General features: G+C 34.5%; 1 protein-coding gene across 5 annotated transcripts in view; it reads right to left on the reverse strand.

The window, feature by feature from the left end:
* dac (dachshund family transcription factor) overlaps positions 1 to 15,686 on the reverse strand; it is a 1,230,461-nt gene that overhangs the window by 372,419 nt on the left and 842,356 nt on the right. The gene's annotated exons all lie outside the window — the stretch shown is intronic.

Consider the following 15,686-nt stretch of genomic DNA (forward strand, 5'->3'; position numbering starts at 1 on the left):
TAATGCTAGGAAACGCATGGAATGAAAGCTTCTTTTCGAAATACAGCAGAGATTTGACACTTACAAATTCAGAGCCAGGATACACATTACGAGATTTCAAAGGTGTAGAAGCTTTGCCCGAAATTTTCACAAGAGTGTCCAGACTTATTAGCTGTTGGGACATTAATATTTCAAACAAATCCATCGCCAATAGTGGGCGAGGAAATAGCCAGAAAAAAAAATCAGGCATTAATCGTCTTAACTGCAAATTTAAACACATTTACGACACTGACTGTACATTTAAGCCTAAGTGAACGCCCTAAGCGAAGGACAAAACCAAGCAACAACCCAGTAAGAGCAACATCATTCTATTCGTGTTGTGATGTGGGCTGCCTAACATCCAGGGTCTGGGAAACGAGAGAGCAAGTAAGGGGTTGCAGTAGTTTGGGAAAGATGGAAGAGGGGGGGATGCTGGGGGGATGAAGGAGGTGCTCCTTGAAAACCAAACAACCAGAGGGCATAACGTGCAGTGGGTTAACGGAAAGGGGTGGGTAAACCCCTCTCCCCCTCGCATTTCCGTCTTGACTCGATCTCTAAACAGTACAAGATTAATTTCTTTACGATTCAATAATTGAATTAATGCAGGAAAGCAAGCAGCTCCACCGCTGGTAAGGCACTGTATTCTGCTCGTGGTTTTGGGAGGAACCAGTTTCTGTTGGAGCATTAACAGCTCTGGAGTGCCTTCTCCCCCGTATCCCAGCAACAGTGAACTATAACCAATATTCCACATAGGAAATTCCTTATTCTTTCACGATTAAGTCACATTCTGATTCCAATAGAACAGTACAGACCTCACTGTGGTTCGTGGGACGGGCTCTCATGATGTGGGCCGTTATTCAAAAGTAGTATTCTATAAAAACCAGGGCAAAAGGAAATTTAAAAATAAAATGTTATCAGCCAAAGCGTTTCATAAGGCTGTCGTCAATTGTTCACTATTTTTAATTTTTATTTATTTATCTATTTATTTAACTATTATTTTATTTATTTATTTATTTATTCATTTATTCATTTATTTATTTATTTATTTATTTATTCATTTAATCATTCATTTAACAGATATTTCGGAAAAACTGGAAATTTCAATGAAATAGTTTTTTTTAGAAATATTTGTTTATAATTAGTGTACGATATAGATATGGATCTAAATTTAAATATTCTTTTATTTTTATTATCAAAAGGAAAATATTTTATGCTCGACCATGCCGAAATGTAGTAATTACACACCTGGTAGTAGCCCTTTAATGCACCTCATTAAAATACACCTATTCATTATAATTCAGTTGTTCAGCCAATGAGAAATCATCATTGTACTGATTGTACCATTATAAAACCGCAAGTATCGATTATTCTCGGATATGCAATCGAAAGACAATTAGCGAAACGTCACGGAGGCTGGAAATCCAATACTGTCGCAGAAGGTTATGTACTGTTACTATAATAATTAGCGTTAATTGTAAATAATATTCAAATAAATTCAATTTGTCATCTCGTTTTTCAATTCTGAATAAATTTCCAGGTTATATCAATATTAATGTTCATGTTATTCTCTAGATTATATCAAGGTCAATGACATTCGTTCCTCGGAAAAATCAATACTTTCACGTCTGCGCACATCTCACAATTTAGAAGGTCAGTTCCGCTCTTCACTTAGATAACCATAACATGAATACTTATGAATAATTTCAAGTTAGAAATATGGTCGAGCATAAAAAGTCGTATGGAACTTGCCTATAATGGTAATTAAGACCTCGTATGACAATTATGAAACTCGCGTCTTAATTACTACCATTATAGGCTCGTTAGATAATGTACTATTATAAGTCTTATGGATATTGAATCTAAGTGGTCTATGCTGGGTAATAGGTAGTGTTCTGTTTTCCCAAAGTTTGCAGCACTTACTGATAGAGAGATCAGCTGTTAATGTATATTTTTCAAGGAGCAATTGTTGAAGAAATATTTTGAGAATCTACACTGTTAATTCCAGAACTCCAGGATTAAGGAACTTTTTACTGTGTACTAGGCCTATATTATTTCTTCCACTTATTTTCACTAGTTTTGGTTAATAAAAATTAATCTTAAGTTCAAATGAATATTTTGACTTAGAAAATAATGTCGCAGTTGTTTACAAACTGGAAAAATGAAAGACATTAATTCATCTGTAACATCCGTGACAAAATGTTTGTAAAATCGATGACATGGAAGAAACCGCTATAAAATATTTGATTATTTTTTGTGAACTAATTGAATATCATGAGGTTTACATAGCTTTCACATAGACACACACACACACACACACACACACACACACACAATGAGAGTTGGGAGGCCAGAGGGAGAAACACCTTTGGGGAGGCCGAGATTTAGAGGGTTGGATAATATTAAAATAGATATGAAAGAGGTGGGATATGATGGTAGTGAGTGGATTAATCTTGCTCAGGATAGGGACCGATGGCGGGCTTATGTAAGGGCGGCAATGAACCTCCGGGTTCTCTAAAAAGTCTTTTGTAAGTACGTTGTAAGTATTAATAATAATTGTAAATGGTAATCATTATAATTAACTATAAAATGTAGGCTTAAATATTACGTTTATATAACAACCTTGAGACAGAAAAAACTCTTTACAGGAGGAACCAAAACCTGATTGAACTCAACTTCTGGCTTTGGAAAGAAGAATCTTAAAATAAGCAACCGGACTTCTGACAGGACACTGCCATCTGAATAAGCATGAATAGACAGCCTATTGGGCCTCATTGTTGCCCCAACTTGTAGGAAATGTGGAAATAGTTTTGTAAATATAAGATTACTAGTGGCTTGTACAGCAAATGCTGCAAACTAAGTTCGTTAGAAGTTCAATTTTTTCATATTTATTTTCAACGATGAATACCAGGCATTTTGAAAGATAGTTGCTTCCGTAATAATGAAAATACTCCCTCTCAATGTTTTTTTATGCCAAATACTTTTTCTTGAACCTATCCACCTTCAATTTTTGAGTTTTAATTCGAAAAAGCAAGTAACAATGTCAGGACGATCAGTGGGTTTTTCATGTGGGAGTAAAGCAATAGCTATTTCAGGTCATTGTGGATTGTAGGTGAAAGTTAAAAAATGTCAGGTTTGCTATGCTTTCGAACAATAGATATAGCTTCTTGGTATAGCTGCTGCATGTTTCGTAAACTACCTTGAAATGTAGAGGGTAAAATCATTTTATCTTGCTAAGAGATCTTGCTGAAATGATCGGGAGACTATAAAATCTTGTAGGCCTTTTATTTTATCAGTAATACCTTTTGGTCTTTCCTTAGCAACTCTAATTTTTGCGCTCTCTCGAGCCAATACTGAAGAGAATCACGTATATAATATCTACTCCACATCGCAATTAAATATATGAAAAAGACTCAACCCCACTTGATTAATAACTATAAAATATTTTATTTTTAATAACAATATTATTATCTTACGTAATTTTTGGAGTTTATATATAGCCGTCACTCGGTAAATTATAGAAATGAAGATTTAATTTCATATATCCTTTAAATCTACTTACATAACGCAAAAAGTTTCACTTTCGTATCATCAAGATAGCATTAATATGCATAACTAATGAAAAATAGTCACAGTATGGCATTAACTATAACAATATTTAATTTCTAATGGTAATAATGTCATCAAACCACCTCAAGTTTTGTAGTTTTTAATGTCTAATACACAGCTGTACTCAGAAAATTACACACCACTGAATCAGACCTGTAAATTATTTTTAGTAAGTCTTAAAGTTTTCAATAACTAATTTAATTTGAGCTCTAATATGTCAGCATTCTTGCAGATCATGGCCTTCGTGTAATATTGTTTACTGTAGTGTGTGTTTTGTTTTATTCTAAAATGCAATTAATAGTGACGACAGATGGATTTTAGAAAATAGGAAAATTATGTTGAAAAATTGACATTTCACTGAAAACTACTATTTTTCTGAAAAACTTTGAGTTCCAAGCTTCAAAATGAGGGGTCATTTATTAAAATCCGTTCAGCCATTTTTTTCCCGTAATTTCCATTACCAGTTCAAATTATATATATATATATATATATATATATATATATATATATATATATATATAATGTGCTGGCTTACAACCTCGTGTATATATCTGGAACATGATACAAGGAATGTTAGAAATTGGCTGTTAATTAAGAAATAAAGTGCTAAAAGATACCGAGATTACAAAAATATAGATGGAAGAGCAATTTTTCGGAAACGGGAACTGTTGGTGTCAGTTATGCCACTGTTATCCGCAATGCAGGCCAGACTTCTGGTTCACCTTCCCTGGAGCTGTCTTCTTTGAAATCGTGACCTGCTCGGAGTTGCACAGTGTTGTTCCTCACAATCCTTCGATTTGAAATTAGAAGAAGACAAAACAAAAAGCAAGGCACATATCACAGTAGAGTACATGCATCTTGCTGGCTGATTTTTGGGATATAAGCAATGCATGTAATCAACAACATTTATATTCCGTCCGCGAAGGCGGGGAGGAGGAGGAGACGGGTCGAGTTAGTTATATTGCTGTTTGCTGTTCGAATCTTCTCATGAACTGTACTGGCTACCAACAGAAACGCCGGGACTCTTCACAAACACGACCGGGTGTCCAATAAGCTCCGTTCGTGAGACACATTAGTTATTTCATTATTGTTTTGACTGAAGAGAAACTATCAATATCAGAGTGCTGCATTGGAGTTAAATCGCTCGCTTGAACTCGGTCGAGTGTCGCACCCTCGAATGAGATAAGATCGGTCGTGATACGCTCGTAATAAATAGAAGCACAGTACAAGGTCATCTCACCGACATGTCTTATCTTGTATGAAAGGCGACAGATAAGATACACATATGTTTTGCTCACACGGTAAAAATAAGGATTTATTTTCTGCGTTTATGACAAACGTTTAATGGAACAGTCAATGGAACGTACCAAAACTGGAACATGAAGTTATAAATAAAATAGTATGAAAAATTTCGATATACAGTTATTATTGCTAATTAACAATTATTCAATACACATATATAATATATAATACACATATATAATATCACAGTCTAGTATATACAGTCGCGAAGCTCAATACGTAGTAAATATGCAAATATTAGATAGTTGCTCACCACTAGGATCGCTAATATCGCCTCATTACAGGCAATTCAAAATAGTACCGTCACAGTCTATTGTTTCTAGCACCCTCAAAACTCAAGCTTCGTGACTGTATATAGTAGACTGTGATAATATGATCCATTCATAGTGTTCCGCTTATATACTGCGACAATGTAGAAATGTTTTACAAAATATAATTGATATAGCAGTAGATTAATAACAATATTAGTATAGAGATAACGTCACAGAAAATATAATAAAACGAATAATCATGCTGCACAACTGTTACAGACGCAAAGACGATACACTAATAATTATTAGAGATTATTATTACTACTAGAAAACTTAATACGGTTCTTGCATTATCACGATTGTGTTCTCCGTTTATAATAATTATATTTACATCCAATAACATCTATCAGATGTGGTAAAAATAAAATCACTTCTGTATGGGAAGAAAAAGTATTTACATACAACATTTATATTACATTTTAAAGCAAGTTTTGTAGTTGTACTATGGAGAGGTTAGTTAAACACTGCAAAGTTTTGAAATGATAAACATCTATGATGTTACTACACAGTTGATCACTGTAACAAGAACGAATGTCTAACGCTCGGCTTATACCGTTCGAGGATTTATCGCTCGTGACAATTTTACACATCATGCATGTGCGCTGCCTATCGGATTATGCTATGAACTACTTGGCGCTCGAGCGAAAACGTCCGATGCAGACCTCTGATCAATATTCTCAGCAGAACTTTCTCCAGAATCTAACAGTATTTAAAACCGAAAGTGACATAAGAGTATAACATATCTTCTGTATATTGAAGAATTGAATAGGTGGATTCCAAAGTATCCTAAGTTACTTTTTCTTTAGATTTTTAACTAGTTTTATTCACATTTTAATTTATTCTTTTCAAGCCCATATATAACTGTGCAAGTTTATTTAACAGACTCTCCTAAGTCTTCACATAAATCCGTTTGGAAAAACAAATGCAGGCACTACGAGCGTCAAGTTTATTTTATCAGTTTTGTCATGTTTCTCATAAACCTGTCATTTTGACTTAGGTAAGTATGGAATCCATCTCTTCAATTCTGTTCCTGAATATTAAGGGTTTCAGACAAAATTAACTTATATTTTTCATTCACATCAAAATTCAACTGTTAGCCGGTAAAGACAAACAAATTCCTTACGTCGAAATAATACAGATCGTTGAGAAGTTCAGTATGGTCCGTTTGGGTATGGATAAAATACACTATCTACCAAAAAGTAATTGGGCACTGTTTTTGCCTCTTTAGAACCTCGTGGTACCATCTCTTGTTGCTATAACAGCAGCCACCATTTCAGGCATGCTCTCCACTAGTTTGAGTAGGATATCCACTGGAATCCGTCGTCATTCCTCTTGCAACATGGCACTCAGTTGGACAATGAAAGTTGGCCCCATGTTTCGGCAGCTACTATGCAGTGGTATGCAGACAATAATGTTCACCGGTTGGACTGGCCTGCACAGAGCCCTGATCTCAATCCCATAGAGCACCTTTGGTTAGAATTGGTTGTTGCGATTGAGGTCTCGGGAGGTGCGGCCAACTTCCATTGTCCAATTGAGTGCCATGTTACAAGAGAAAAGGTGACGAATTCCAGTGGATATCCTACACAAACTAGTGGAGAGCATGCCTGACAAGATGGCTGCTGTTATAGCAACAAGAGTGATACAACGAGGTTCTAAAGGGTCAAAAACGGTGCCCAATTACTTTTTGGTAGATAGTGTATAAACACCGTAAAACATTTACTACTGAACTTTATTTTTTGAAATTTTGTGCATACAACACTGAAAGATGGGAGATTCCTCAGAGCTCAATATGACTCCCATTGCGCACCCTGCACAACTCATAACGGTGATGTAATGCAATTCAGCCCATATCCGTTGTAACATAAGAGGGGTGATTTGTTGAAAAACTTGAGTAATTTTTACTCTCACATCATCAATGTTCCTGGGTTTCTGTGAATAGACAGTGTCTTTAACAAAACCCCACACGAAGAAATCAGGAGGGGTTAGATGTGGGGAGTTTGGGGACCAAGCCAAGAGATAGCTGCTTCTCGTACTGGGTTTCGTAACAAGAATTGGTAGCTATGTTCTGCAGGGGGTAAATTCTGTAATCATTCAATTGAATTTCTTGTTTGTGTTGGAAATAGAATTTGTCGGTTAGTTCTTATACCTAAAAATTAAATATATCAGAAACTTTAACATTGTAATATAACATATGATTGAAAATAATCGTTACCATAACTACGAATTATAGAAACTAAACAGATAATAAAAAAAATGAAATTATGAATTCATTAACAAAATTATATAATCAACCAACGAATTTAATTACTATTATACTTGCTTCTTATTTATTCTTAACATTAATTGTAGTAGTAAAAATCACGAATATTTTAAAAGGACCTCTACTATTGTATTAAGTCTAAGGATTTTCTATCGCAGCGATTCCTCACTTTTTCTGTCTTTCGTATCTCTTAACTAGGCTTTTTCTCAAACTATACCCTAATTCCCCCACAATTATTTTATCGCACCACTTACATTAGATGTAATAAAATGATTTTGGATATAGTTTGGTTTTTTTTTTTAGTTTAAAATAATACAAACAAACTTAGCGAAAGCAATATTTATTTTATAATTATCTGAAAGTAATAATATAATCGAAACTTAATAATTCTGATAGTTATTACAGTAACATGTTTCATAATATTATACTATCAAATACAAATTTTACAAAATTTTGTAGTAACAAAATAAAACGATTACAATTATGAAACACATTTAAAGTAATTTCAGATGTATCTTTACTTGTATCGTCCCCTGAGGGGCCCGACGAGTACCCCAGGTTGTGAATCGCGTTCTATGAGATTACCAGACATACATTTTAGTTTTTAGAATAAAATCCAGATAATCATCCAAAGCGGGACTCGAACGCTATCGTATCAGCAGTATCTATCGTTAGCTAACCCCAGTCTGCTAGGCATGGAAGATTATTCGCTGTTAATTGATGTCCTGTATTGTACTAGGTTAACTCTCAGCGTCGTGTTCTTGCCACGTCACGGGGCGCATCCATGTTGTTGTCAGAGAAAAAAAATTGTCAAAGTTCAAAACAGAAATAATGTTGCGATATAACTTTTAATACATAAAAACACGTCTTAACATCCACACAATTCATGTAGTAAAACATCTCCATAAATTAATTATTTAATAGTGTAATAAGAACAGTACACCTTAAACCCTTATATTCCAAGTCCCGTAACTTCATACTTCAAACATAATTTTATAATTAGCTGGGAAGCGTTTTGCAGAACACCCGTTACTGCATGTAGCGTGCCATGTTATGGAGGGAACATGAATGTTAAACACGGGCAAGCAGGGGAAACTCGGCTATTATTAGTTATACCTCTTGCTATTAGAGCGTAATTATTATGAAATATATTATATTTAAATACATGACTATATTCTACTATATGGGAGTAATTAAAATGATTCTCCAAGATCATGATATGACCTTCGACTTATAATTACTTAACGGGTATCTTGTTTGATGACATGATTTCAAATCCTGGCGGGGCATCTGCACCTTATCTCCAACTTATATTTCAACTTTCTCTTATTATAAATTTAATAACGCAAGGAATGTCCTTGTTAGAGCTGTAACTGTATTTTTACTTCGACCTCCGTTGTGGCTCATATGGCAGCTTTTCTGACTACGACGCCAACGGATGTGTTCAGTACCCACGAAGACAGTGGCGATATACCAGGCATGATCAGCGCGGTCAATTCTAGCCTTTAAGGGAGGGGGCAGAGGTGAATATTTCAAAATCCAAAAAAATGTATCCGATTTGTTTGAAATTGATCATGGATACTAAGTATGTTATTAGTAATGGACATACCAAGTTTCAACGTTCTAAGTACAATAGTTCTGTAAATATTAATAATTTTATAAAACTTTATATCGTTTGATATAGAATGCTCCATGCACCATATTGTAAGAATTATTCAATATTTCTTTTTATTTATATGTTCAGAGAAGGTATATAAATAATGATAAGTATTTGTTTATTATGGGAATAATAAAGTAATACAGTTATCTTGGTTTTAATTTCATACTTTTAAGGGCACAACATCAAAAACTAACATCGGAATATCAAAATAAAAATAATAAAAATGAAAAAAAAAACAAATTTTCATTTTTTCTTCAGTTTTGTTCGAAAATTTCACCTCTGCCTCCCCTTAAACGAGATGAAACACTAACGTAGAATCTCAGAATCGCATACAGGCAAAAGCTTAAAAGTTACTCTACGTCACTGTTGCACTTCGTCTAAAGGTTGGAAATGCCTACGATATACTGTATCTCCTTTCTATAAGGACTATATGTCTCTCTTGTTCCAATAATTGTCCTGTGTTGTCTCAGAACAGTGGCTTGGACTTGGCTAGCACACTACCAGGGTCGTTACAGATGAGTCTAGGGCATTTCGTAACCAGAAATTTCGTCACCGATATAGTTTATCACCTATTTTTCGTCATTAGTTTTTGATCTTTAAATACATTTTGCCATCATGTTTTTTGTCACTGAGAAGAGTTTGTCACCGAAGATATGTCGTCACCATATACATTTTGTCATCATTTTTTATACCGAGGGGATTTTGTCACCAAAATAATAATTTGTATGTCTTTGTAAACTAGATGACGTAGCTTCCAGCTTCAGCTTTCATTGCTTCTACACATTCCGCAGCTCCAATTCTACTCCAATTTGCTGAGTGGTTCGAATGCTCTGTAGGTTCTTTTATAATGGTTTTCTTATCTGAGGAAATAGTCATCAGTGAATTATAAATGTAGTGCTGATCACATCTCCATACAATCCCGGTGTTTGTAATTTTGTGCATTGCATACATATGTCCATTACAGATAAATTTTATCTCATGCTCTATTACTTTTTACGAATCGAAATAATTCCGCCACACCTTAAGTTGAAGATTTTGAAACCAATGAATTCTGTAACTTGAAGACTTCGAATCTAAAAAATCAATGTAGCCATGGAAACGAAATGAACAATATGAGCACAATGAGGTAGGAGGTTTTATACTACGTATCATTTTATAAAGGTATCATCAAGGGAAGCGACACGAAGGCGGGAAAATAATGATGGTTGCAAATAGTGATGAGGAAATTAAGTTAATGACAAAATATGGTAGTGACAAAAGTTATTTGCTGACAAAATATGGTGGTGACAAAAGTGAATCGGTGTCAAAATGTTGCAGTGACAAAATGTAATATGTGACGAAACCACCGGGTGACGAAAATTCCGGATTCCGTTAAAGATACAAAGTCGACGGGACTAAATTGGTCAAGACATGTGATGAGGAATGTACAGAAATAAATGCATAAAAATGTGTTTTTAAGTAGGAGACCGAAGAAAAAAGGGTAGCCCAAGACTGAGAAGCCTGGATAAAGTGAATGGTGATAGTCTATGCAAAATCTGGGGATGGGCAATTAGAAAAATCTTGGCACGATATTTATTTTAATGCAAACAATGGTTTAAAATTAATGAAAACATGGCATGGTTCTAATATTCTTTCTATTAACATTGTTAAACTACAGTTATTCCTCTTTAATTAACTGATAAATTTAATAAATTCCTAATTCTCCCCCTCAAGTTTTCGCAGTCACGAAATTATCTACATTATACAGAGTGTCCCTTTCAAACTTTCCATATTTTAATTAATCACTGCTAATAAAGTATGCTAAATTATAAAATGAGACTGGTATTAAAAGAAAGAGAAACTCAAAGAATTGTTATTTCAATTGTTTGAAGTTAATTCATCTGGTACATGTTGGGCGACAAAGGCATAAAACAAAAGTGCGCCTCCGCAGCAACGTGCGCTAACTGTTTTCTGGTATGCAGAGACGAACCTTTGGATGAACTCTTTCTCTTGTAAAATTTATTTAGTATAGATAGATATTTTTAGAAGTAACTAATTTTTTCATTACAAGATAATATTTTATACAAAAATATATATATATTTTTTTTGCGCGTCAATGAGTAGAAGCTATAGATAAGTAAATTGATACTACTTTTTTTTTAATAATTACAGTGTACTGCAGTGCAAAGAAATTGGGTTTCTCTTTCTTTTAATGCCAGTCTCATTTCATAATTCCGCATACTTTGTTAGCAATTATTAATTAAAATGTTGGAGGTTTGAAAGGGACACGGTGTATTCCCAGCTTTAATATTATAACTAAAAGTTACACTCAATACAGAAACAATTATCAGCAGTTCCCTCAGAAGAGTCATCAGAGATTGTTCAAACCACAAAAAAAGGAAAAAGCGAGGAGCTGCTGTTGGTGATGCACATCCTTATCAACACGTCACCCATCCGCGGGTTTCTATAAAAGGGCTCGATTACAGATTTGACACGTTCTCTCCTTGCGGTATTATTTTTTTATTTCTTTGTTCTCCCTCCCCATTATATCTTAATGGCATGTTAAATATCACACGTATAAAAGCTCTGTGCCGACTTTGAGGACGAGATTAGGGTTGGTTACATTTGTCTGTGATATTCTATCAGCTGATCCGAGTAACCATGACTCCCGGGTTACCCCATGATAACAGTACAGTGTGTGCCTGATAAAACTTATCGCTTTCCACACAAGTGTCGAACCTAGAGTAACGGTGAATAGTATGAATATTATGTATTTTTATGAATATGAGATAAAGTTCAAGAACTCATATGTTTGTATGTATATATATATATATATATATATATATATATATATATATATATATATATATATATTACTTCACTAGCCGTACCCGTGCGCTCCGCTGCACTTGTTAGAAATAAATATAAAGTAATTACATAATTAAAATAGGACATCTGGTCCAGGGAACATTCGTGTTTGATAGAAGGATAAATCGTTTAATATGTCACTTAATTTAAATTGTATTAAATAATTAAAATGCGATCATTGTGGTCCAGAGACCACTCATTTCCTTTAACATATTTCTTAATTGTTATTACATGCAAATAATTAAAATATGATAATTTGGTTCAGAGAACATCCGTTTTTGGTGCAATTTGGTCCCATCAAAATTTTTCTCGGAATGAAACGTATCATAAATCATTTTTAAAGAAACTTTTGTTATGCAACATTTTTCACAAAAATTAATAATAAGGGAGATATTTCGATTTATTTAATTCAAGCCCCCTTATAACCTCCCTTTTAAATAAAGTATTTTGAATGCCATATAGCCTAAAATCTAAGTTACAACGAACTTCATTTATATTTCAATTTTCATATAAATCGGTTCAGCCATTATCGCGTGAAAGGGTAACAAACATCCAGACAGACAGACAGATAGACAGTCAGATAGACAGACATACAAACAAAAATTTCAAAAAAGCGATTTTCGGTTTCAGGATGGTTAATTATACATGTTAACACGAAATATTTTTGGAAAATCGAAAATTACCAGAAAAACTTTGGCTACAGATTTATTATTAGTATAGATTCTGATTAAAGGGGACTTGTAATATGACACTTTTAACTCGTTTTGATCCGGATTCAACTTCATATCTAGATAGATCCCGTGATATCTGTTTTGGTTAAAACATTCATTCTTGTAGCCATTTTACAATTAAATCTTCTCCATTATCTGTAAGTATCATGTAAAGTTAAAAGTAGACTTTAAATAAGGAACTACAACGCAAATTCGTGCCTGAAAAGGAGGTAACGATCCTACATCCTAACTTGAAAATCAACTGCCATAATTCTATACCCATATTCAGAAGACTGTTTCTTAAAAATCCAATTCTTACAAAGAGAAAGCCGAACAACTAATTTGTAATTCAGAGGCTGGTGCTGTTGTTATCTGTGAAAGTTGAAATATCCCTACGCAATTTCTACTTGCATGGACCGGCCCAAGAATGAAGTGTTTTGTGCTCTTAATTGTTAATACGATATCTCGCCTTCGTAATTACTTGTTACTTCTTAGGCTAATTGTCAAGGCGATAAGTGATATACGATGCACAATGAGTTATGTGACAAGTATGGGCTAATAGATTACGTCTTGGAAAACACATCATATATCACATTGCAAGCCTCAGCTTGATCTATATATTAAGTATACACAACAACATGTGTTGTAATATCAAAGCTTGTTCCAAGGAAGGAGATTCTATCTGTAGGTAGCTCAGAAGATTCTGACTAAAGTATGCACCGTCCAAGTGTAGCCAACAGTACAAATATTTTTCAATTGAAAAAAGCAGTCAAAATCAACTAAAATCATGCACTAAACAACTAGAATGAATTTTTTTCAGTCATTATCATCTATATAACATTACTTACATATCGGCTTTTAAGGAACCCGGAGGTTCATTGCCGCCTTCACATAAGCCCGCCATTGGTCCCTATCCTGAGCAAGATTAATCCATTCTCTATCATCATATCCCACCTTCCTCAAATCCATTTTTATATTATAGATACGTCACTGTGAACGTTAACAGAAAACCACAATTCCAAGTCACACAGTGATTGTGTGCCCTCGATGTGGGTCTCTGGCTTTCGGCAGCCCACGCGAGTTGTGTGGATATAAAGGGAAAAGTTGAGACGATGTCGGGTTGAGATCCCGGGTAGCACAGTTGGCAGAGCGCTGGTACGTTCAACCAGAGGTTCCGGGATCGATACCCGGCCCCGGAACAATTTTTCCCTTGAAATTATTCAAATCGGCTTTACAGGCAGCTTTACCTGAAAGATTATATTTGCATCCCAGAATGTGATTTTTAGTTCAGTACATGTTTAATGTGCGTCAAGTTTCCACAAAATTGTCATGGAAATATTCGGCATATAAAATAAAGTACAGTAATACATTTTTGGGTAGTACAAATACTTGTCAAAATTTACATACAGAGCTGATTCCCAAATCGCTGCTCATACTGCAGTGTAAAAAAATGCATAATATACAGAGCGAATTGTAAGTAATATCATTCATTTCAGTGGGTTATTCCTTGAGATATTAAAAAATATATATAATGTTGCTCCTTTTTGCTTCCCTTTCAAGATAAAATTGTTTTATATAAAATATTTCATAGCGTGTTTTTGGAAAGTCATTGATTTAATTCCCAATGTGGTCAGTCTGTTTAAGAGAGCAGTATATTATGATAATGAATTATTGAAAGAATTTTAGTTTCGTTTTTTAGATGTGCAGAAATTTGATCCGAACAAATGTAACTTTTCGCTCTGAAAAGGAGTTTTAAAATGTTACATTTATTGGGATCAAATTTCTGTACATTTAAATGTGGTTTTCCCAAAACACGCTACGAAATGTTTCATATAAAACAATTTTTATCTCTGAAGGGAAGCAAAAACGGGCATAATTGTATTAAACTTTCTTATACATCTCGATTACACAACTTTTAACACTGTATCACTTCGGAATATGTATGATAAGACTTTCTTGTGTTAAATTTGACGTACCTTCTTAACATGTTTCCACCTATTTTGGGTCATCTTCAGAACTGGTCGATGTTGGTCTTGGCGCCTCTTCTTTCCTGTGAGGGTGCGTTCGTAGTGTAGAGTCAAAGAGTTTATGTGTTTTGAAATTGAGTTGTGTGTTGAGAATATCGTTGGGGTGTGTTTTCGTGTGTCTTTATATTCATATTGCTCTAGTGTGTTGAGTTTCTGGCTTTTTGGTTGGATGTGCAGTATTTCCATGTCTGTGTTGATGTCTCTGTAGGTGGGGTTGGCATTTGTGATGTGTTCTGCATATGTGAAGGTGTTTTGTAATTTTGTTATGGCTGTGATGTGTTCTTTGTAACGTGTTTGAAATGATCTGCCTGTCTGTCCTATGAACACATCACAGCCATAACAAAATTACAAAACACCTCCACATATGCAGAACACATCACAAATGCCAACCACACCTACAGAGACATCAACACAGACATGGAAATACTGTACATCCAACCAAAAAGCCAGAAACTCAACACACTAGAACAATATGAAATATACAGACACGCGAAAACACACCCCAGCGATATTCTCAACACACAACTCAATTTCAAAACTCATACACTCTTTGACTCTACACTACGAACGCACTCTCACAGGAAACAAGAGGCGCCAAAACCAACAACGACCAGTTCTGAAGATGACTCAAAATAGGTCGAAACATGTTAAGAAGATACGTCAAATTTAACACAAGAAAGTCTTATCATACATATTCTAAAGTTTTTTGTTTGAAATACTTCAAAGAATAGCCCTCTGAAATTAATGGCATTACTTACGGATCACCCTGTACAATTTTACTGCTTTAAATCGGCTGTAATGTAATCATTCAGATTTCCTTAAGCCGCCTGTCAATTTTTTGCACTTTTTCCTCATATTTCGTGTAATGAGCAATTAAAAACACAGACACCACGAAAATGATTTTTGACACGAGAAATGTGTGATAAAAGATAAGCAATGATGTTC

This window comes from Periplaneta americana, chromosome 2, assembly GCF_040183065.1.
Source record: "Periplaneta americana isolate PAMFEO1 chromosome 2, P.americana_PAMFEO1_priV1, whole genome shotgun sequence".
Classification (NCBI taxonomy): Eukaryota; Metazoa; Arthropoda; class Insecta; order Blattodea; family Blattidae; genus Periplaneta; species Periplaneta americana.